This window comes from Arachis ipaensis, chromosome B3, assembly GCF_059453495.1.
Source record: "Arachis ipaensis isolate K30076 ecotype BB chromosome B3, ASM5945349v1, whole genome shotgun sequence".
Lineage (NCBI taxonomy): Eukaryota > Viridiplantae > Streptophyta > Magnoliopsida > Fabales > Fabaceae > Arachis > Arachis ipaensis.
This window is the reverse complement of record NC_142438.1, coordinates 82,720,139-82,744,734: the sequence shown is the minus strand read 5'-3', so window position 1 is coordinate 82,744,734 and position 24,596 is coordinate 82,720,139. Positions and strand designations below refer to the sequence as shown.

Genomic DNA, 24,596 nt, shown 5'->3' with positions numbered 1-24,596 from the left:
GAAAGAAAGTGGTGAGAAGAAGTGAGTGGAGGTAGGTGGGGATCCTGTGGGGTCCACAGATCCTGAGGTGTTCAAGGATTTACATCCCTGCACCCATTAGGCATGTAAAAATGCCTTTGCACACAACTCTGGGCGTTCAGCGCCAGGTTGGTGGCCATTTTGGGCGTTCAACGCCCATTTGTGTGCCATTTCTGGCGTTGAACGCCAGAACCATGCCTGTTCTGGCGTTCAGCGCCCAGAAGATGCCCATTTTGGGCGTTCAGTGCCAGAACCATGCTCTGTTCTGGCGCTGAACGCCAGACAGATGCTCCTCCAGGGTGTGATTTTTCTTCTGCTGTTTTTGATTCCGTTTTCAATTTTTTTATATTTATTTTGTGACTCCACATGATCATAAACCTACAAAGACATATAACTAAGAAAAATATAGTTAGATAAATAAAAATTGGGTTGCCTCCCAACAAGCGCTTCTTTAATGTCAATAGCTTGACAGTGGGCTCTCATGGAGCCTCACAAATATGCAGAGCTTTGTTGAGACTCTCCAACACCAAACTTAGAGTTTGGATATGGGAGTTCAACACCAAACTTAGAGTTTGGTTGTGGCCTCCCAACACCAAACTTAGAGTTTGACTGTGGGGGCTCTGGTTGACTCTGCTTTGAGAGAAGCTTTTTCTGCTTCCTCTCCATGGTTGCAGAGGGAGATCCTTGAGTTTTAAACACAAGGGAGTCCTTATTCCATTGAAGGACTATTTCACCTCTGTCAACATCAATCACAACTCTTGCTGTGGCCAGGAAAGGTCTTCCTAGGATGATGGATTCATCCTATTCCTTTCCAGTATCCAGGACTATGAAATCAGCAGGGATGTAAAGGCCTTCAACCTTTACTAACACATCCTCTACTTGTCCATAAGCCTGTTTTCTTGAACTGTCTGCCATCTCTAATGAGATTTTAGCAGCTTCCACCCCATAGATTCCCAGTTTCTCTATTACAGAGAGGGGCATGAGGTTTATTCCTGAACCAAGGTCACATAGAGCCTTAAAGATCATGGTGCCTATGGTACAGGGTATTATGAACTTTCTAGGATCCTGTCTCTTCTGAGGCAATGTCAGTTGATCCAGATCACTTAGTTCATTAATGAATGGTGGACGAAATTGTGATCACATTAATGTAGTACTCTTTGTTATTGTATGGAAACATTATTATGGCTCTTTACTATGTGTGGACACAACTCCGTTCAACTAACCAGCAAGTGTACTGGGTCGTCCAAGTAATAAACCTTACGTGAGTAAGGGTCGATGCCACAGAGATTGTTGGCTTGAAGCAAGCTATGGTCACCTTGCAAATCTCAGTCAGGCGGATTTAAACATGATATTTTATTAGATTAAAATAAACAATAAAAGGGATAGAGATACTTATGTAGATTCATTGGCAGGGATTTCAGATAAGCGAATGGAGATGCTTTTCATTCCTCTGAACCTCTGCCTTCTTGCTATCTTCATCCAATCAGTCTTACTCCTTTCCATGGCTGGCTGTATGCAAGGGCATCACCGTTGTCAGTGGCTACATCCCCTCCCCTCAGTGAATCATACGCTCACGCACCCTGTCACGGCACGGCTATTCATCTGTCGGTTCTCGATCATGCTGGAATAGGATTCACCCTCCTTTTGCGTCTGTCACTAACGCCCAACAATCGCGAGTTTAAAGCTCGTCACAGTCATTCAATCATTGAATCCTACTCAGAATACCACAGACAAGGTTTAGACCTTCCGGATTCTCTTGAATGCCGCCATCATTCTAGCGTACGCCACGAAGATTCTGGTTAGGAGATCTAAGAGATACTCATTCTAGCTTAATTCATGTAGAACAGAAGTGTTTGTCAGGCACGCGTTCATAAGGGGGAAGGATGATGAGCGTCACACATAATCATCACCTTCATCACGTTCTTGGGTGCGAATGGATATCTTAGAAGAGAAATAAGAAGAATTGAATAGAAAACAGTAGTACTTTGCATTAATCTTTGAGGAACAGCAGAGCTCCACACCTTAATCTATGGAGTGTAGAAACTCTACCGTATGAAAATACATAAGTGAAGGTCCAGGCATGGCCGAGATGGCCAGCCCCCTAAAGCGTGATCAAAGGATCATAAGGTAATCCAAAGATGCCTAATACAATAGTAAGAGGTCCTATTTATAATAAACTAGTCACTAGGGTTTACATGAGTAAGTAATTGATGCATAAATCCACTTCCTGGGCCCACTTGGTGTGTGTTTGGGCTGAGCCTGAGTGTTGCACGTGCACAGGCCATTTGTGGAGTTGAACGCCAGTTTCTGTGCCAGTTTGGGCGTTCAACTCTGGTTTTGGATCCTTTTCTGGCGCTGGACGCCAGATTTGGGCAGAAGGCTGGCGTTGAACGCCAGTTTACGTCGTCAATTCTTGGCCAAAGTATGGACTATTATACTTTCCAACGCAATTGGAAGAGCGCCATTTCGAGTTCTGTAGCTCCAGAAAATCCACTTTGAGTGCAGGGAGGTCAGAATCCAACAGCATCAGCAGTCCTTTTTCAACCTCTAAATCTGATTTCTGCTCAAGTCCCTCAATTTCAGCCAGAAAATACCTGAAATCACAGAAAAACACACAAACTCATAGTAAAGTCCAGAAATGTGAATTTAACATAAAAACTAAGGAAAACATCCCTAAAAGTAACTAGATCCTACTAAAAACATACTAAAAACAATGCCAAAAAGCGTATAAATTATCCGCTCATCACAACACCAAACTTAAATTGTTGCTTGTCCCCAAGCAACTGAAAATCAAATAGGATAAAAAGAAGAGAATATACTATAAATTCCAAACTATCAATGAAACAGAGCTTCAATCATATGAGCGGGACTTATAGCTTTTTGCCTCTTGAATAGTTTTGGCATCTCACTTTATCCATTGAAGTCTAGAATGATTGGCATCTATAGGAACTTTAGATTTCGAATAGTGTTATTGACTCTCCTAGTTCAGTATGATGATTCTTGAACACAGCTTCTTTATGAGTCTTGGCCGTGGCCCTAAGCACTTTGTTTTCCAGTATTACCACCGGATACATAAATGCCACAGACACATAATTGGGTGAAGCTTTTCAGATTGTGACTCAGCTTTGCTAAAGTCCCCAATTAGAGGTGTCCAGGGTTCTTAAGCACACTCTTCTTTTGCTTTGGACCTTGACTTTAACCGCTCAGTCTCAAGTTTTCACTTGACACCTACACGCCACAAGCACATGGTTAGGGACAGCTTGGTTTAGCCGCTTAGACCAGGATTTTATTCCTTTAGGCCCTCCTATCCACTGATGCTCAAAGCCTTGGGATCCTTTTTATTGCCCTTGCCTTTTGGTTTTAAGAGCTTTTGGCTTTTTCTGCTTGCTTTTTCTTTTTCTTTCTATTTTTTTTCGCCTATTTTTTTTTTCTGCAAGCTTTGTTCTTTGCTGCTTTTTCTTGCTTCAAGAATCATTTTTATGATTTTTCAGATTATCAAATAACATGTCTCCTAGTCATCATTCTTTCAAGAGCCAACATATTTAACATTCTTAAACAACAACTTCAAAAGACATATGCACTGTTCAAGCATACATTCAGAAAACAAGAAGCATTGTCACCACATCAATATAATTAAACTAAGTTCAAGGATAAATTCGAAAGTCATGTACTTCTTGTTCTTTTGAATTAAAACAGTTTTTATTTAAGAGAGGTGATGGATTCATAGGACATTCATAACTTTAAGACAAAGTTACTAACTACTAATGATCATGTAATGAAGATACAAACATAGATAAGCACATAGAAAACAAAAAAAACAGAGAAAGTAAGAACAAGAAATGAGTCTACCTTGGTGATGTCCTTGAGCTCTTCTATGTCTCTTCCTTGTCTTTGCTGCTCCTCCTTCATTGCTTTTAGATCTTCTTTGATTTCATGAAGGATGATGGAGTGCTCTTGATTTTCCACCCTTAGTTGCTTCCAATAATTGTGTGGAAGAAAATGTATCCCCTGAGGTATCTCAGGGATCTCTTGATCTGCAGTCAAATGTTCTACCACTGAGCTATAGACCCTTGATGGAAGCTTTTGTCTTCCCTTTCCTCTTTCTAGAGGTTTCTCTGGCCTTAGGTGCCATCAATGGTTATGGAAAAAACAAAAAAAGCTATGCTTTTACCACACCAAACTTAGAATGTTGCTCGCCTTCGAGCAAAAGAAGAAAGACTGAAGAATAAGAAGAAGATATGGAGGAGATGGATGGGAGTGTGTGTTCGGCCATAAGGGTGGGATTGGGTGAGAGAGAGATGTTGAATTTTGAAGGTAGTGGTTGTATGGGTGTGAGTGGTAAATGGAAGACAGAAGGGATGAGTGTTTATTGGGAATAGAGGATGATTGAGAAGAGAGAAGAGAGTGAGTGAAGGTAGGTGGGGATCCTGTGGGGTCCACAGATCTTGGGGTGTCAAGGCATTTACATCCCTGCACCAATTTAGGCATGCAAAATGCCCTTGCACACAACTCTGGGCGTTCAGCGCCAGGTTGGTGCCTATTTTGGGCGTTCAACGCCCCTTTGCTGCCATTTCTGGCGTTGAACACCAGAACCATGCTTGTTCTGGGCGTTCAGCGCCAGGATACTCCCATTCTGGGCGTTCAGCACCAGAACTATGCTCTGTTCTGGCGTTTGAACGCCAGACAGATGCTCCTCCAGGGTGTGATTTTTCTTCTGCTGTTTTTGATTCCGTTTTTGAATTTTTTGTTTATTTTGTGACTCCACATGATCATGAACCTAAGAAAACATGATAAACAATAAAAATAAGAATTAGATAAACATTGGGTTGCCTCCCAACAAGCGCTTCTTTAATGTCAATAGCTTGACAGTGAGCTCTCATGGAGCCTCACAGATGTGCAGAGCTTTGTTGAGACTCTCCAACACCAAACTTAGAGTTTGGATATGGGAGTTCAACACCAAATTTAGAGTTTGGTTGTGGCCTCCCAACACCAAACTTAGAGTTTGACTGTGGGGGCTCTGGTTGACTCTGCTTGGAGTGAAGCTTTTTCTGCTTCCTCTCCATGGTTGCAGAGGGAGATCCTTGAGTTTTAAACACAAGGGAGTCCTCATTCCATTGAAGGACTATTTCACCTCTGTCAACATCAATCGCAGCTCTTGCTGTGGCCAGGAAAGGTCTTCCTAGGATGATGGATTCATCCTCTTTCTTTCCAGTATCCAGGACTATGAAATCAGCAGGGATGTAAAGGCCCTCAACTTTTACCAATACATCTTCTACGTGTCCATAAGCCTGTCTTCTTGAGCTGTCTGCCATCTCTAGTGAGATTTTAGCAGCTTGCACCCCATAGATTCCCAGTTTCTCTATTACAGAGAGGGGCATGAGGTTTATACCTGAACCAAGGTCACACAGAGCCTTAAAGATCATGGTGCCTATGGTACAGGGTATTATGAACTTTCCAGGATCCTGTCTCTTCTGAGGCAATGTCAGTTGATCCAGATCACTTAGTTCATTGATGAACAAGGGAGGTTCAACTTCCCAAGTATCAATGCCAAATACTTTGGCATTTAGCTTCATGATTGCACCAAGAAACTTGGCAGTTTGCTCTCCAGTGACATCCTCATTCTCTTCAGAAGAGGAATACTCATCAGAGCTCATGAAGGGCATAAGGAGGTTCAATGGAAGCTCTATGGTCTCTAGATGAGCCTCAGAGTCCCTTGGTTCCCCAGAGGGACGCTCCTTATTGATCACTGGACGTCCCAGGAGGTCTCCCTCCTTGGGATTCACGTCCTCTCCTTTCCTCACAGGTTCGTCCATGGCGCTTATGTCAATGGCCTTGCACTCTCCTTTTGGGTTCTCTTCTGTATTGCTTGGGAGAGTACTAGGAGGGATTTCAGTGATTCTTTTACTCAGCTGGCCCACTTGTGCTTCCAGATTTCTAATGGAAGACCTTGTTTCATTCATGAAACTTACAGTGGCCTTAGATAGATCAGAGACTAGATTTGCTAAATTAGAAGCATTTTGTTCAGAGTTCTCTGTCTGTTGCTGAGTTGATGATGGAAAAGGTTTGCTATTGCTAAACCTGTTTCTTCCACCATTATTAAAGCCTTGTTGGGGCTTTTGATCCTTCCATGAGAAATTTGGATGATTTCTCCATGTTGAGTTGTAGGTGTTTCCATAAGGTTCACCTAAGTAGTTCACCTCTGCTATTGCAGGGTTCTCAGGATCATAGGCTTCTTCTTCAGAAGATGCCTCTTGAGTACTGTTGGATGCAGCTTGCATTCCATGCAGACTCTGAGAAATCATATTGACTTGCTGAGTCAATATTTTGTTCTGAGCCAATATGGCATTCAGAGTATCAACTTCAAGAACTCCTTTCTTCATAGGTGTCCCATTACTCACAGGATTCCTTTCAGAAGTGTACATGAACTGGTTATTAGCAACCATGTCAATGAGTTCTTGAGCTTCTGCAGGCGTTTTCTTTAGGTGAATGGATCCACCTGCAGAAGTGTCCAGTGACATCTTTGATAGCTCAGATAAACCATCATAGAATATATCCAAGATGGTCCATTCTGAAAGCATGTCAGAAGGACACTTTTTGGTCAACTGTTTGTATCTTTCCCAAGCTTCATAGAGAGATTCACCTTCTTTCTGTCTGAAGGTTTGAACATCAGCTCTAAGCTTGCTCAGCTTTTGAGGAGGAAAGTACTTGGCTAAGAAAGCCGTGACCAGCTTATCCCAAGAGTTCAGGCTGTCTTTGGGTTGAGAATCCAACCATAATCTAGCTCTGTCTCTTACAGCAAAGGGGAAAAGCATGAGCCTGTAGACTTCAGGATCTATTCCATTAGTCTTAACAGTATCACATATCTGCAAGAATTCAGTTAAGAACTGAAAAGGATCTTCAGATGGAAGTCCATGAAACTTGCAGTTCTGCTGCATCAGAGAAACTAATTGAGGTTTCAGCTCAAAGTTGTTTGCTCCAATGGCAGGAATGGAGATGCTTCTTCCATGTAAATTGGAATTAGGTGCAGTAAAGTCACCAAGCATCCTCCTTTCATTATTATTATTTTCGCCTGCCATCTCCTCTGCCTGTTCGAAAATTTCTGAAAGGTTATCTCTGGATTGTTGTATTTTAGCTTCTCTCAATTTTCTCTTTAGAGTTCTTTCAGGTTCTGGATCTGCTTCCACAAGAATGTTCTTATCGTTGCTCCTGCTCATATGACAAGGAAGAATGGCCAGAAAAATGATAATAATAATAGAGATCCTTTATACCACAGTATAGGGATCCCTTTGTAAGTAGAAGAAGAGGGGGAGATAAAGGATGTGATGTAAAAGAAGAAACACAACTGTGAGGATTGGAATGTGAGATGAGATGTTAGGACATGAATGAATAAATAGAATGAGATGGGGGAGGAATAATTTTCGAAAATTATTTTGAAAAAGAGTTAGTGATTTTTGAAAATTGGTTTTTGAAAATTAGTTAGTATTTTTCGAAAATTTTTGAATTCAAAAATAAAAAATAAAAATAATTAGTTAATTAAAAAGAAATTTTTAAAAAAAGGGAGAGATATTTTCGAAAATTAGAGAGAGAGAGAGTTAGTTAGGTAGTTTTGAAAAAGTTAAGAAACAAACAAAAAGTTAGTTAGTTAGTTGAAACAAATTTTGAAAAGATAAGAAGTTAGGAAGTTAGAAAAGATATTTTGAGAAGATATTTTTGAAAAAGATAAGATAAGAAGATATTTTTGAAAAGATATGATTGAAATTAGTTTTGAAAAAGATTTGATTTTTAAAATCTCAATTAATGACTTGGTTCATAAGAAATCACAAGATATGATTCTAGAACTTAAAGTTTAAATCTTTCTTAACAAGCAAGTAACAAACTTCAAATTTTTGAATCAAAACATTAATTGATTAGTTATTTTCGAAATTTTTATATAAAAATAAGAAAAAGATTTTTGAAAAATATTTTTGAAATTTTCGAAAATAGCTAATAATTTTGAAAAAGATTTGATTTTTGAAAAAGATTTTGAAAAAGATAAGATTTTCAAATTGAAAATTTGATTTGACTCATTGGCAACAACTTTGATTTTTAAAATTTTTGAAAAAGTCAACTCAAATTTTCGAATTTGATGAGAGAAAAAGGGAAAGATAATTTTTTTGATTTTTGAATTTTTATGATGCAAGAGAAAAACATGAAAATTATGCAATGCATGAAATTTTTAGATCAAAACATGTGATGCATGCAAGAATGCTATGAATGTCAAGATGAACACCAAGAACACTTTGAAGATCATGATGAACATCAAGAACACATTTTTGAAAAATCTTTAATGCAAGGAAAACATGCAAGACACCAAACTTAGAATTCTTTAATGCTTAGACACTAAGAATTCAAGAATGCATATGAAAAACACTATACAACACAAAACAAACAAATCATCAAGATCAAACAAGAAGACTTACCAAGAACAACTTGAAGATCATGAAGAACACTATGAATGCATGAATTTTCAAAAAAAAATGCAAGATGCACATGCAATTGACACCAAACTTATGACATGACTCATGACTCAAACAAGAAACAGAAAAATATTTTTTGATTTTTATGATTTTCCAATTTTTTTGGATTTTTGTATAATTTTTTTGAAAACATTTGGGAAAAAGGAAGTAATGAATTCATAGTCCTCAATCAAAATCCTGGGAATTAGACATGGCTTCATGGCCAGTCAAGCTAAAATATGTTATATGAAACACTAGAATTCATTCTTAAAATTTTTGAAGAAAAATATATTTTTGAAAACATTTTTTTTTTCGAAAACAAGTGAGAAATTTTTGAAAGATTTTTGAAAAATTTTTGAAAACAAAACAAAAAGAAAATTACCTAATCTGAGCAACAAGATGAACCGTCAGTTGTCCAAACACGAACAATCCCCGGCAACGGCGCCAAAAACTTGGTGGACGAAATTGTGATCACATTAATGTAGTACTCTTTGTTATTGTATGGAAACATTATTATGGCTCTTTACTATGTGTGGACACAACTCCGTTCAACTAACCAACAAGTGTACTGGGTCGTCCAAGTAATAAACCTTACGTGAGTAAGGGTCGATCCCACAGAGATTGTTGGCTTGAAGCAAGCTATGGTCACCTTGCAAATCTCAGTCAGGCGGATTTAAACATGATATTTTATTAGATTAAAATAAACAATAAAAGGGATAGAGATACTTATGTAGATTCATTGGCAGGGATTTCAGATAAGCGAATGGAGATGCTTTTCGTTCCTCTGAACCTCTGCCTTCTTGCTATCTTCATCCAATCAGTCTTACTCCTTTCCATGGCTGGCTGTATGCAAGGGCATCACCGTTGTCAGTGGCTACATCCCCTCCCCTCAGTGAATCATATGCTCACGCACCCTGTCACGGCACGGCTATTCATCTGTCGGTTCTCGATCATGCTGGAATAGGATTCACCCTCCTTTTGCGTCTGTCACTAACGCCCAACAATCGCGAGTTTGAAGCTCGTCACAGTCATTCAATCATTGAATCCTACTCAGAATACCACAGACAAGGTTTAGACCTTCCGGATTCTCTTGAATGCCGCCATCATTCTAGCGTACGCCACGAAGATTCTGGTTAGGAGATCTAAGAGATACTCAATCTAGCTTAATTCATGTAGAACAGAAGTGTTTGTCAGGAACGCGTTCATAAGGGGGAAGGATGATGAGCGTCACACATAATCATCACCTTCATCACGTTCTTGGGTGCGAATGGATATCTTAGAAGAGAAATAAGAAGAATTGAATAGAAAACAGTAGTACTTTGCATTAATCTTTGAGGAACAGCAGAGCTCCACACCTTAATCTATGGAGTGTAGAAACTCTACCGTATGAAAATACATAAGTGAAGGTCCAGGCATGGCCGAGATGGCCAGCCCCCTAAAGCGTGATCAAAGGATCATAAGGTAATCCAAAGATGCCTAATACAATAGTAAGAGGTCCTATTTATAATAAACTAGTCACTAGGGTTTACATGAGTAAGTAATTGATGCATAAATCCACTTCCTGGGCCCACTTGGTGTGTGTTTGGGCTGAGCCTGAGTGTTGCACGTGCACAGGCCATTTGTGGAGTTGAACGCCAGTTTCTGTGCCAGTTTGGGCGTTCAACTCTGGTTTTGGATCCTTTTCTGGCGCTGGACGCCAGATTTGGGCAGAAGGCTGGCGTTGAACGCCAGTTTACGTCGTCAATTCTTGGCCAAAGTATGGACTATTATACATTGCTGGAAAGCCCTGGATGTCTACTTTCCAACGCAATTGGAAGCGCGCCATTTCGAGTTCTGTAACTCCAGAAAATCCACTTTGAGTGCAGGGAGGTCAGAATCCAACAGCATCAGCAGTCCTTTTTCAACCTCTAAATCTGATTTCTGCTCAAGTCCCTCAATTTCAGCCAGAAAATACCTGAAATCACAGAAAAACACACAAACTCATAGTAAAGTCCAGAAATGTGAATTTAACATAAAAACTAAGGAAAACATCCCTAAAAGTAACTAGATCCTACTAAAAACATACTAAAAACAATGCCAAAAAGCGTATAAATTATCCGCTCATCAATGAACAAGGGAGGTTCAACTTCCCAAGTATCAATGCCAAATAATTTGGCATTCAGCTTCATGATTGCACCAAGAAACTTGACAATTTGCTCTTCAGTAACATCCTCATTCTCTTCAGAAGAGGAATACTCATTAGAGCTCATGAAGGGCATAAGGAGGTTCAATGGAATCTCTATGGTCTCTAGATGAGCCTCAGAGTCCTTTTGTTCTTTAGAGGGAAGCTCCTTATTGATCACTGGACATCCCAGGAGGTCTTCCTCCTTGGGATTTGCGTCTTCCTCTCCCTCTTTGGGTTCAGCCATGGTGCTTATATCAATGGCCTTGCACTCTCCTTTTGGATTCTCTTTTGTATTGCTTGGGAGAGTACTTGGAGGGATTTCAGTGATCCTTTTACTCTGCTGGCCCACTTGTGCTTCCAAATTTCTATTGGAAGACCTGGTTTCATTCATGAAACTCACAGTGGCCTTAGATAGATCAGAGACTAGATTTGCTAAATTAGAAGCATTTTGTTCAGAGTTCTCTGTCTGTTGCTGAGTGGATGATGGAAAAGGTTTATTATTGTTAAACCTGTTTCTTCCACCATTATTAAAGCCTTGTTGAGGCTTTTGATCCTTCCATGAGAAATTGGGGTGATTTCTCCATGATGAGTTATAGGTGTTTCCATAAGGTTCACCTAAGTAATTTACCTCTGCTATGGCAGGGTTCTCAGGATCATAAGCTTCTTCTGCATAAGAAGCCTCTTGAGTACTGTTGGATGCAGCTTGCATTCCATGCAGACTCTGAGAGATCATATTGACTTGCTGAGTCAATATTTTATTCTGAGCCAATATGGCATTCAGAGTATCAACTTCAAGAACTCCTTTCTTCATAGGCGTCCCATTACTCACAGGATTCCTTTCAGAAGTGTACATGAACTGGTTATTATCAACCATGTCAATGAGTTCTTGAGCTTCTACAGGCGTTTTCTTTAGGTATATGGATCCACCTGCAGAAGTGTCCAGTGATATCTTTGATAGCTCAGATAAACCATCATTGAATATATCCAGGATGGTCCATTTTGAAAGCATGTCAGAAGGACACTTTTTGGTCAACTGTTTGTATCTTTCCCAAGCTTCATAGAGGGATTCACCTTCTTTCTGTCTGAAGGTTTGAACATCAGCTCTAAGCTTGCTCAGCTTTTGAGGAGGAAAGTACTTGGCTAAGAAAGCCGTGACCAGCTTATCCCAAGAGTTCAGGCTGTCTTTGGGTTGAGAATCCAACCATAATCTAGCTCTGTCTCTTACAGCAAAAGGGAAAAGCATGAGCCTGTAGACTTCAGGATCTACTCCATTAGTCTTAACAGTATCACATATCTGCAAGAATTCAGTTAAGAACTGAAAAGGATCTTCAGATGGAAGTCCATGAAATTTGCAGTTCTGCTGCATCAGAGAAACTAATTGAGGTTTCAGCTCAAAGTTGTTTGCTCCAATGGCAGGAATGGAGATGCTTCTTCCATGTAAATTGGAATATGGTGCAGTAAAGTCACCAAGCATCTTCCTTACATTATTATTATTTTCGGCTGCCATCTCCTCTTCCTGTTCGAAAATTTCTGAAAGGTTATCTCTGGATTGTTGTATTTTAGCTTCTCTTAGTTTCCTTTTCAGAGTCCTTTCAGGTTCTGGATCTGCTTCCACAAGAATGTTCTTATCCTTGCTCCTGCTCATATGACAAAGAAGAGGGCACAGAAAAATAATAATAATAATAATATAGATCCTTTATACCATAGTACAGGGATCCCTGTGTGAGTAGAAGAAGTGGGGGAGACAAAGAATGTAATATAGTGGAAGAAACACAACTGTGAGGAGGGTTGAGATGTGAGATGAGATGTTAGTAGATGAATAAATAAATAGAATAAGATGGGAGAGGGAGAATTTTCGAAAATAATTTTTGAAAAAGGGTTAGTAATTTTCGAAAATGGTTTTTGAAAAATGTTAGTATTTTTCGAAAATTTTTAAAATCAAAAATAAAAATAAGAATAATTAGTTAATTAAAAAGAAATTTTTGAAAAAGAGGGAAGATATTTTCAAAAATTAGAGAGAGAGAGAGTTAGTTAGGTAGTTTTGAAAAAGTTAAGAAACAAACAAAAAGTTAGTTAGTTAGTTGAAACAAATTTTGAAAAGATAAGAAGTTAGGAGGTTAGAAAAGATATTTTGAAACCAACTTTTTGAAAAAGGTAAGATAAGAAGATATTTTAGAAATTAGTTTTGAAAAAGATTTGATTTTTAAAATCTCAATTAATGACTTGATTCATAAGAAATCACAAGATATGATTCTAGAACTTAAAGTTTGAATCTTTCTTAACAAGCAAGTAACAAACTTCAAATTTTTGAATCAAAACATTAATTGATTATGTTATTTTCGAAAATTTGATATAAAAATAAGAAAAAGATTTTGAAAAATATTTTTGGAATTTTCGAAAATAACTAAGAATTTTGAAAAAGATTTGATTTTTGAAAAAGATTTTGAAAAAGATAAGATTTTCAAATTGAAAATTTGATTTGACTCATGAGAAACAATTTGATTTAAAAATTTTTGAAAAAGTCAATCCAAATTTTCGAATTTGATGAGAGAAAATGGGAAAGATATTTTTTTGATTTTTTAAAATTTTTATGATGAGAGAGAAAAACACTAAAGAGATGCAATGCATGAAATTTTTAGATCAAAACATGTGATGCATGCAAGAATGCTATGAATGTCAAGATGAACATCATAGACACAATTTTAAAAAATTTTTAATGCAAAGAAAACATGCAAGACACCAAACTTAGAATTCTTTAATGCTTAGACACTAAGAATTCAAGAATGCATATGAAAAACATGAAAAGACACAAAACAAAAAATCATCAAGATCAAACAAGAAGACTTACCAAGAACAACTTGAAGATCATGAAGAACACCATGAATGCATGAGAATTTTCGAAAAATGCAAGATGCACATGCAATTGACACCAAACTTATAACATGACTCAAGACTCAAACAAGAAACAGAAAAATATTTTTGATTTTTATGATTTTCTAAAATTTTTTTTTTTGGATTTTTTTTTCGAAAATTAATTGAAAAAGGAAAAATAAGGATTCCAAAATTTTTAATATGAATTCCAGGAATCTTGCAGTGTTAGTCTAAAGCTTCAGCCCAGGAATTAGACATGGCTCACTAGCCAGCCAAGCTTTCAATGAAAGCTCCGGTCCAAAACACTAGACATGGCCAATGGCCAGCCAAGGTTCAGCATGTAACATAAGAGAATATACTGCTCATTACTTATCGAAGTAACTTGCCTCTATGCTGATGGTTTGGAAGCCTCAGTCCAAAAGAATTTAGACATGGCTTTACAGCCAACCAGGCTTCACATGCTTCATGAAACACTAGAATTCATTCTTTAAAAATTTTGAATAAAATATTTTTTTTTTGAAAACAAAAGAAAAATTTTTGAAAAATTTTTGAAAAGAAAATAAAAAGAAAATTACCTAATCTGACCAACAGGATGAACCGTCAGTTGTCCATACTCGAACAATCCCCGGCAATGGCGCCAAAAACTTGGTACGCGGAATCGTGATTACACTTTAATTATGTAAAGTTCATTGCTCTTTCTTTCCCTGGAAATGGCGCCAAAAACATGATGCCAAAACTACGGTTCACAACTCCGTGTAACTGACCAGCAAGTGCACTGGGTCGTCCAATTAATACCTTACGTGAGTAAGGGTCGAATCCCACGGAGATTGTTGGTATAAAGCAAGCTATGGTCACCTTGCAAATCTCAATTAGGCAGATATAAATTGATAATGGTGTTTTTGAATTTAATATAATAAAATAGGGATAGAAATACTTATGTAATTCATTGGTAGGAATTTCAGATAAGCGAATGGAGATGCTTTCATTCCTCTGAACCTCTGCTTTCCTGCTATCTTCATCCAATCAGTCTTACTCCTTTCCATGGCTGGCTTTATGTGATACATCACCACTGTCAATGGCTACTTTCGGTCATCTCTCGGGAAAATGATCCAATGCCTTGTCACGGCACGGCTAATCGTCTGGAGGCATCACCCTTGTCAGTGGCTTCATCTTATCCTCTCAGTGAAAATGGTCAACGCACCCTGTCACGGCACGGCTATTCATCTGTCAGTTCTCGATCATGCTGGAATAGGATTTACTATCCTTTTGCGTCTGTCACTAACGCCCTGCAATCGCGAGTTTGGAGCTCGTCACAGTCATTCATTCATTGAATCCTACTCGGAATACCACAGACAAGGTTTAGACTTTCCGGATTTTCTTGAATGACGCCATCATTCTAGCTTACGCCACGAAGATTCTGATTAAGAGATCTAAGAGATACTCATTCAGTCGAAGGTAGAACGGAAGTGGTTGTTAGGCACGCGTTCATAGGGAATGATGATGATTGTCACGTTCATCACATTCAGATTGAAGTACGAATGAATATCTTAGAAGCGAAATAAGATGAATTGAATAGAAAACAGTAGTACTTTGCATTAATCTTTGAGGAGCAGCAGAGCTCCACACCTTAATCTATGGAGTGTAGAAACTCTACCGTTAAAAATACATAAGTGTAAGGTCCAGGCATGGCCGAGATAGCCAACCCCCAAAACGTGATCACAGGATCAAAATACAATCTAGGATGGTTAAAAAGACACCTAATACAATAGTAAAAGGTCCTATTTATAATAAACTAGCTACTAGAGTTTACAGAAGTAAGTAATTGATGCATAAATCCACTTCCGGGGCCCACTTGGTGTGTGCTTGGGCTAAGCTTGAGTGTTGCACGTGTAGAGGTCCTTCTTGGAGTTGAACGCCAGTTTTTGTGCCAGTTTGGGCGTTCAACTCTGGTTTTGGCTCCTTTTCTGGCGCTGAACGCCAGATTTGGGCAAAAAGCTGGCGTTGAACGCCAGTTTACGTCGTCTATTCTTGGCCAAAGTATGGACTATTATATATTTCTGGAAAGCCCTGGATGTCTACTTTCCAACGCAATTGGAAGCGCGCCATTTCGAGTTCTGTAGCTCCAGAAAATCCACTTTGAGTGCAGGGAGGTCAGAATCCAACAGCATCAGCAGTCCTTCTTCAACCTCTGAATCTGATTTCTGCTCAAGTCCCTCAATTTCAGCCAGAAAATACCTGAAATCACAGAAAAACACACAAACTCTTAGTAAAGTCCAGAAATATGAATTTAACATAAAAACTAATGAAAACATCCCTAAAAGTAACTAGATCCTACTAAAAACATACTAAAAGCAACGTCAAAAAGCGTATAAATTATCCGCTCATCAGCTATGCACTTCACCCTTTGTCAGATTGGATGACCACGGCCAATGGCATTCAATCTATAGCAGAGGAGATCAATGACCATGGCCGATGGTGTTGATCACATACAGTCCGCCATAGAAAAAGATCATTCAAAAGCAGAGAAGACAGTAGTACCAGAGTTAATTCAGAAAGACAAAGCAACTCCAATCCTTAACGCTATTCCTATCAGTATTTCCTTCCTCTTTTTCTTTATTCCTGCATTAAATATTTTATCTTTATGAATGAAAACATATAAACCTTCTGATCTGCCTGACTAAGACCTACAAGATAACCATAGCTTTCTTCAAACCATAATCTCCGTCGGATCGACCCTGACTCGCTCAAGTATTACTTGGACGACGCAGTTCACTTGCTGGTACAATAGGATGAAAGTGTGGGGATTCGTGCTACCAGTTGCCTTCAGTCCCTCAATAGCAGGCTCCTAAGGTTCGACCTCCTTGGTGAAGACTACTCTCCCTTGATGAGGGAAAAATCGATTCCACACAAACTAACCGGCAAGTGTACCGGGTCGCATCAAGTAGTAAAACTCACAAAAGTGAGGTCAATACCACAGGGATTGATGGATTAAGTAACTTTAGTATGGTGATGAATTTATTTAAGCGAATGTTGATGAATTATGTGAGATTTTATTAACGGAGAGTAAATTGCAGGAAAGGTTAAATTACAGAATGTAAATTAATTGAAAAGTAAATGACAGGAAAGATAAATTGCTGAAACTTAAAATGCAAGAAATTAGAAGAGCTGAAACTTAAATTGTAAGAAAGGTAAATAACTGAATCTTAAAGTGCATGAAACTTAAATTTGCAGAATCTAAATTTCAAGGAAACATAAATTGCATGAATCATAAAGGGATTTGGGTGCTGGAAATCAGAACAGAAATGGGAAATGTAATTGTAGTGAAACTAGAAAACTATAAGTTGAAGAAATTCATAGAAAGTGATTCATCATGGATTGGAGATACTGTAACCCTTCATGAATCAAATTGGCCTCAACTCCTTTCTCAATCGTTTGGTAGATCTATGGCGGATTGAAATTGATTGGATCCCAATTCCTTGGCAATCCAATCTCTCTAATCATAATCAATCTTGCCATTTCCTTGATCTAATTGTCACGAGAAGAGGTTAAGTGCAAATCTCTCATCCACAAGCCACACTAACTATCAAGATCTTAATTCCCCCCGAATAGTGTTGATGAAGAGAGTAGTGATGACAAGTCATCTTATGCTAGTTTCACAAGCATTTTTCATTTGTTTCATTAGGTTTTATGCACTTTCTTACACAATAAGTAAGTGGTTGGAGTAGAATTTAATGTTTATTTTGATTCAATTAAACATCATTTATTTTAGACAAAATCATGAGATTTATGCAAGAATTAAGTGATTATTATGAATGATGCAAATTCTTATGATTTTGGTGAGACTTTGATTGCTTGTTTGGTTGATTTTAGGTGAGAAAATGAAGAAATGGAGAAGCATTCTAGAATAGCGTTGCGTTCAAATGAAGAACGTCACGCTCACCTGATGACGCGCACGCGTATCGGATGCTTACGCGTAGGGGCAAAATTCTGGAATCGACGCGCACGCGTCGATGGTGGATTTGGAAGGAACCACGCGAACGCGTGAGTGATGCTGAAGCATGGAATTGGTATTTGCTACCAACGCGCACGCATGGAAGACGCGCATGCGTGGGCAGCGTTCACTAAGCCAATGTAGCGCTCACTAAGTAAACGCCATTGAAGCACGCGTACGCATGAAATGAGCGCGCGGGCATGCTGGAGCTAAAGACTGACAGTGACGCGACGCGTGTGCAACGCGTACGCGTCGACGAGCAAAAAGGGAAAAAGGACGCGCACGTGTCAGAGACGTGTACGCATGGATGAATGAATGCTGCGCTCACTTTGAGAATGCAACATTCCCCTGGAAGCAGCCACCAAGTGCCATTTTGGTCCACTCCATCACAGGCCAAAAAGCCCACTCCATGTACTGGTTGACAGATTTAGAAAGTGTATAAATAGAGAAGAATTTGATTTCATAGGGAGCTCTCTTTTAATTTTCATTTTAGAATTTTAGAATTATAGATTAGATCTGGATTTTTCCTTTCTATTTTGCTTTCTCTTCTACAACTTCTATTTTCTGTTTTGGGTTTTGGGGATTGAAGAATTCTGCTGAATTTCTTCACCTTGAAGTCATCTTCTACTTTTCCTTGTTATAATCCTGAGAATTTGAGATCTGATCTTAGTTTTCCTTTCTGTTTTGCTTTCTTCTACAATTTTTTCTTTTCTGTTTTGTTAAGAGAGCAATTGAGATTTTAGTTTTCTTGTTGTTTCAATATTCTGCTGTCCTTTTTCATTTCTATTTTAAGACTTTAGAATTGATCTAAGTTTTCATTCTGCTTTGATTCTTCTGTTTCCATTTTTGTTTTGGTACTAAAATCTTAATTGATCTATTTTCTAAATTTCTTCATCTGAGAATTCTCAGGCTACTGCAATTTACTTTTCCCAGTTCTGTTTTGATTCCCAACACCCAAATCTTTTTATTATTCATGCAATTTAAGTTTCCCAGCAGTTTAGATTCAGCAATTTACATTACTTGCACTTTAAGTTTCAGTTATTTACTTTTCTTGCAATTTAAGTTTCAGCTCTTTTAAATTTCTTGCACTTTAAGCTTCTGTAATTTTACTTCTTCTGCATTTAAGATTCTATAAATTTTCATTCTGCTCTTTAGCATAGCTACAATTTATATTCTGTTAATCAAATTTCACCAAATTCATCAAATATTCACTTAACTAAATTCATCACCATACCAAAGTTGCTCAATCAATCAATCCCTGTGGGATCGACCTCACTCCTGTGAGTTATTACTACTTGATGCGGCCCGGTACACTTGCCGATGAGTTTGTGTGGAATCGTTTTTCCCTCATCAAGTTTTTGGCGCCGTTGCTGGGGATTGATTTAGATTGACAATTATTAAGTAGGTGATAATCTAGATTAATCATTTTTTCTTTGTTTTTGTTAAGCATTTTCACTGTTTGAGATTTTGTTTCAAGTAATCATAACCACACACTACAAGAAAATGGAACATTTGTAACAAAAAATTTGTATCAAATTTAAAATTGTTACAAAAAAATATTATTTTGTAATAATAATTTGTGATTGTTACAAAAGGATAATGTTTTGTAACAACATTACAAGTTGTTACAAAACATGATAATATTTTGTAACAATCTGTTTTATTTTGTTATAAATTATGTTAGTTTTTGTAACGAGATGGTGTTTTGTTACAAAATATTGTAATATTTTGTAACAAATAAAAATAAGTTGCAAAAATTCAAAATATTTTGTAACAAAATGTTTTTTTTTGTTTCAAAAACTCCAATTGTTTTGTAACAAAACAACTTTCTGTTTCAAAAACTCCAGTTATTTTGTAACAAAAAATTAATTTGTCACAAAATTTAATATTGTTTGTAACAAGTTAATTATTTGTCCCAAAATATAAGTATATTTTATAACAATTTTTTTTTCAAAGTGTTAAACATTTTAAGAGTAAAAAAAAACTGTGTATATATTTTTTTAAAATAATTTTATTTTATTTCAAAAATTAAAATTTTTTATATAGTGTGTAAGACGTAAAAGTTTTAGAAGATCTTATTAAGAGCTAATTTAGATTTATTTATCATTAAGTATTTTAATCTCTGAAATTATACTATTAAAGATAATAAAAACAAATTATGATTAATTGAGTTTAAAATAATTTAAGATTTTATCTGATTTTATAATTATTGAATTATTTTTTATATTTAAATTATAAAATTTAGCAAATGTAAAATAATAAGAACTTTATATGATTTGGTTTAAATATTTTAGATTTTGGAATTTAATACTTTAATTTTATAAACAAAAAAAATTAATTATATTATTTCTAATACTTTAATTAGAATATTTTATTAAAATTAATTTGTAAATTTATGATTAAATAATATTTTTTTAAAAATAAAAAAAACTAATTGTATTACCATGTATTTCAATTAGAGTAATTTCTTGAGAATCAATAAGTATTTTTATATCGCAAATAATATTTTAAAATTTAGAGATTAAGTTAGTTTTTCAATTATTAATATTTTATACTCTAATTTTATTAAGAATATTTTATTCAAATTAAACCCAAAATCCCTAATTCTATACACAAACCCTAACCCTTTTATCCCACCGTCTTACTGTCATTCACCACCTCCATTCCCAAAAACCCAATACTGCTTTTGAAAACAAACGAAAAGAAAGAAAGAAAGAAAGAAAGAAAGAAAGAAGCAGAGGGAGCGAAGAGGAGAAAGGGGGAAAAGAAAAAGAGAAAAGGAGAGGAAGAGAGGGGGAGCTGCGCCGGCGGCACTGAACCCACCGTTGCCGTTGACGCCGCCGAGGGAAGGCGGACCGCGACCGTCACAAGGAGTCCTGTCGACGTCATCCTCGCGAGCTATCACCACCTCGCCGTCCCTAAGTTGCAACGCCGTGGAGCCAGCTTCGTTGCCATCGCCGTTTGCGCTCCATCGCCACCGCTGGAGGGGGGCCGCCGTCGCATCCAGCCACACCGTTACCACAGAGCCGCCGATCCGTGTAAGACCCAGAATTTTCAAATAAATCTTGTTATGAATTAATTTCAATTCATTTATTCATTAGAAATTTTATTCTCAGAAATTATTTTATTAAAGTTAATTAAATAAAAAATTAAATAAGGTTTTGATAATTAATTAGAAATTTACCTAATTTTATAATTATTGAATTATTTTCTATATTTAAATTATAATTAGTAGCTACCGAATGACAAGAATTTTTATATGATTTAATTCAAATAATTGATATTTCTATGATTTAATACTTCAAGTTTTAGGAATAAAGAAAATTAATCTTATTATCTTATAAATTCAATTAAAGAATTTGATTTCAAACCAATTAGTATTTTAATACAACAAATGATATTTTAAAATAATTTTCAAGATTAAATTAGATTTTTAATTAATACTCTATACCCCTAATTTTATTAAATATACCTAAACTACCCAAAACAAAAATAAAATTCCCAAACTATACCTATTAACCCTAGCCACCACCGCCACACCCCCCTTTCCCAAAAATAAACAGCTTCAGAATGAATTAAGAAAGAAAAAGAGAAGGGAAATGGAAACAGGGAAGGCAGGGAGAGAGGGTGAGATCCGAGAAAGCAGAGAGAAAGAGAGGGAAGAGCGCCGGGGGAAGGAGGAAGACGCGCCGGAGCTGGTGGGTTGTTCCGCCGCTCCTCGTCGCGGCTGAAGCCGTCGCCGCCACCGATGCGTCCGCGCCGTCGTGTGTCGCTGATAGAGGAAGAGGAGTGCAAACCAGAGCCATGCAAGGGGGGAGCAAAGCGCGCGCAGGGGAGGAGTCACCGCTACTATGGTTAAGGTCACCGACATCGTCCTCACCGCAAGCTAGAGTCACCGTCATCCATGGTGGAATCGAAGAGAGAGAGAGTTCGCGGGGAAAGGAAGGCTGTTCACGTTCTGCCGCCGCTGTTGGAAGGATGGCCGCCCTCGCCGATCTGCCCGCCACCGTTTATGCTTGCCGCTACATCGCCGGAGCTCCACGCCGCCGCCGGAACCCTTGTCTTCTTGGTAATTGTTTTGTTTCCGAAACCCCTTGAGATCAGTGTTCTGTTATAATCTGTTAGAGATTCTGAGATGTTGGTATCGTAGGTTCGATTTCCCATATTTGAGCGTCGAAATTAAGGTTGTTGTTGAACCACCGGAGCTTCTGGTAGCCGCCGCCACTAGAGGTAATTGCCGGAGCTACCGCCTGATTGGTTCAGAGGGTCACTGCTGCTTTGTTTCTCGTGGTGAGATATTTGGTTCTGTTTCAATTTACCGTAATATTCCATTACTAATTTTGTTCTAATTCTGCTCAATATCAATTCCGCGTTAAATTCCAATTTATGTCAGAAAAGTGTTGTTGCTGCTACTCTTGATGCCGCTGTTGATATTGCTTGAAAATAAAGGTTGCTGCTGCTGTTGTAAAATTGAAAATAAATAAAAGAGGAATTGACACGTTTAACTACTGAGCTTTGACTAAATCGAGGTAGGGTTTTTCTTAAAATCTATTTTATATTATAGAGTTGTGATAAATAGATATTGATGCAAAGAGATTTACTTCTGTGATTATATTTGTCTTATGGATATGATGGTTTGTTGGACTGAATTACTCAATTATATTCATTACTCAGTTTCCTTGTTTCTACAGCAAAATGTTGACGAGGCTGCAGAGAAACTTAGGGCTAAAGGATGCGCCTCTTGAAGATAAGGAAATTGAAGGTTGGACTTGTTTGCCAATTTCATTATTCTAAATAAATTTGCCCAGACTTCTTCATTGCAAATACAATCTGTTTTAAAATGGACAGTTTTTTTTTTAGTCTTCCTATGTTTTCCTGATAATGCAACACAGGGTCCTGAATCCTGATAATGTAAGCTTCATTTTTAATTGATCCAATGTTAAGTACTATTGTTGTGTGCTTGTTAATACCACCAATACTTACTGATTTTAATTGTTCATTGCTTAGTCATAGGGATTCTTTTAATTATTGAATGCCAATGATATTTTTTCTTATAAATGATAATGAGTAATGGTTTGGGGTTTGGCTTGAAGCCTGAAACTTAATGAACTGATTGTATTTGCCCACCTATCTGCAGTGGCTGAAGATGATGCTTCCTTGGTCAAGCAAATTGGCCAGAGTTTCCGGTATTCTAAAATAGAGGTATATTCCTCTTCTTATATTCATGAATAGTCAGTTTGTTCCTTGTTAACATACATGAATCATCTATGTATGGAAGACTAAACATAGATCGAATCCATTTTCTTATCAAGGCGAGAAGGGAGGAACAAATCCAAGCTGCTCATGACGAAGCCATGTTTGGTGCTTTAGCACTTCCACCTCCTACCAGTACTGACAGTGAGCCTGAAAGGGAGAATGAGAAAGAAGTTGATAAAAATGCTGTTGTTACAAGCCTCTTAAGTGAAACGGTAAGTGGTTTCACTTTATATGGATAAGCATGATGAGTCATTTAAGTAATCCTTGTATTTGTGTGTGCATTTGTTGTTGAATAATTTCTCACATTAAGTTGTTATTGCTGCTCTATACTTGCTGTTGGTTGCTGCTGATTTTTCTCCCTCATTGCTTGCTTGTTGAATGATTGTTAAATTCAATGAGAAAGGAAATGCTGCTGAGTTATTGTTGTTTGTGTTGGAATAGAGGATGGTTGCTGAATTGAGATTAGTTTTATTGATAAATCTGTTGCTAAAATAGTTTAGTTTGGCTTGATTGATTTTCTGTTAAATTAATGGATAAACTGCTGTGCCCCTGCTACTTGCAAGTGTAATGGTTATTGACTTCAATGAATAGAATGTTGCCTGAATCCATTACCTTTGTTCATTTTACTGTTTTGGGTGCTGTATGATGGGCCATTGATTGCTGTTCTGCTGAGTGCTGCTCTGCTTCTTGCTGGTTGGATTGGTTTTAATTGTTTCCTCATATTTTCTTACTAGAATTGGCTTATTTACTTCCTTCCTATGAATTCCTTATGATTTTTTGTGTTTTTAACTGTCAAATAATTCATATGGAATTTGAATTGATTGATTGAAATTGTGAAATAGGCAAATTTACTACTGAAATGCTGCCGGAATTAATTTATCTTAAGCTGTTTTCAATATTCATCTTTGATTCAATTAATTGATTGAGTTGTTATTTAATTGCTTTTGGTTTTCAACTGTTGCTAAGCTCAATTAATTGATTATCCGGCTAAGTGCTTCACTGTTTTGGTTGTTGGAAGTTGGAAGCTTCGGGTTTTGTTATTCACTATTTGGTTGTTGTCCTATTTGGTTTCTCAATTAAACTGCATTGTGTTGTTTGAGCAAACAAGTTCTATTTGACGAATTTGTGTCAAAATAGACCCTTGATTTCTACATGATTTCTGATTGCCTCAAGATATTTCTTTTGACTATGCACCTAACTTTTTGTTTCGGATTTTCTTATTTATAGGAATGCTGAAATGGTGACCACATGCTACTTTGAGGGCTGAAGAATATTTTGATTCATAGAGACACTAATCTATGTTAGAATTTTTAACTTTTGGTTGAACTTGTGCAAGACATAATTTTTAGCTTAATGAGGCATGTTTGAATTATGTATGTTTTTACATATTATATAAATGTAGACTTGCTTAATAAAATAGTTAATATATTAGTTAATTAAAAAAAATGTTACAAAATAATTATTTTACTTTTGCAACTAAAGAAAAAAAATGTTACAAAATCAAGTTACATTTTGTAACAATTTTTTGATAGGAAAAAATAGATTGTCACAAAAAATACCTTGAAGATCAAAATTTGTTACCACTTTTGTAACGGCTTCTGGTTTTTTGTATCAGAAAAAATTGTTACAAAACATCATATTAAATTGTAACAGTTCCATTTTTCGTTACAAAAACTTTTTGTAACGGTACTTACTACAATGGCCCCTTTTTTTGTTACAAAAAACTTTTGTTTCAAAATTTTGACATTTTGTAACAATTTTTTTTGTTACAAATATGCCTTTTTCTTATAGTGACACTCTA

At 37.1% G+C, this 24,596-nt stretch overlaps 2 non-coding genes across 2 annotated transcripts; both read left to right on the top strand.

Moving 5' to 3' along the window:
• The first annotated feature begins 6,590 nt into the window (after window positions 1–6,590).
• On the top strand, window positions 6,591–6,698 carry LOC148571352 (small nucleolar RNA R71). Its single transcript, XR_015908802.1, has one exon. It is a non-coding gene; the product is annotated as a small nucleolar RNA R71 (small nucleolar RNA).
• A 4,982-nt stretch (window positions 6,699–11,680) lies between these two features.
• Window positions 11,681–11,788, top strand: LOC148571351 (small nucleolar RNA R71). The gene has a single exon (XR_015908149.1). It is a non-coding gene; the product is annotated as a small nucleolar RNA R71 (small nucleolar RNA).
• Window positions 11,789–24,596: the final 12,808 nt, after the last annotated feature.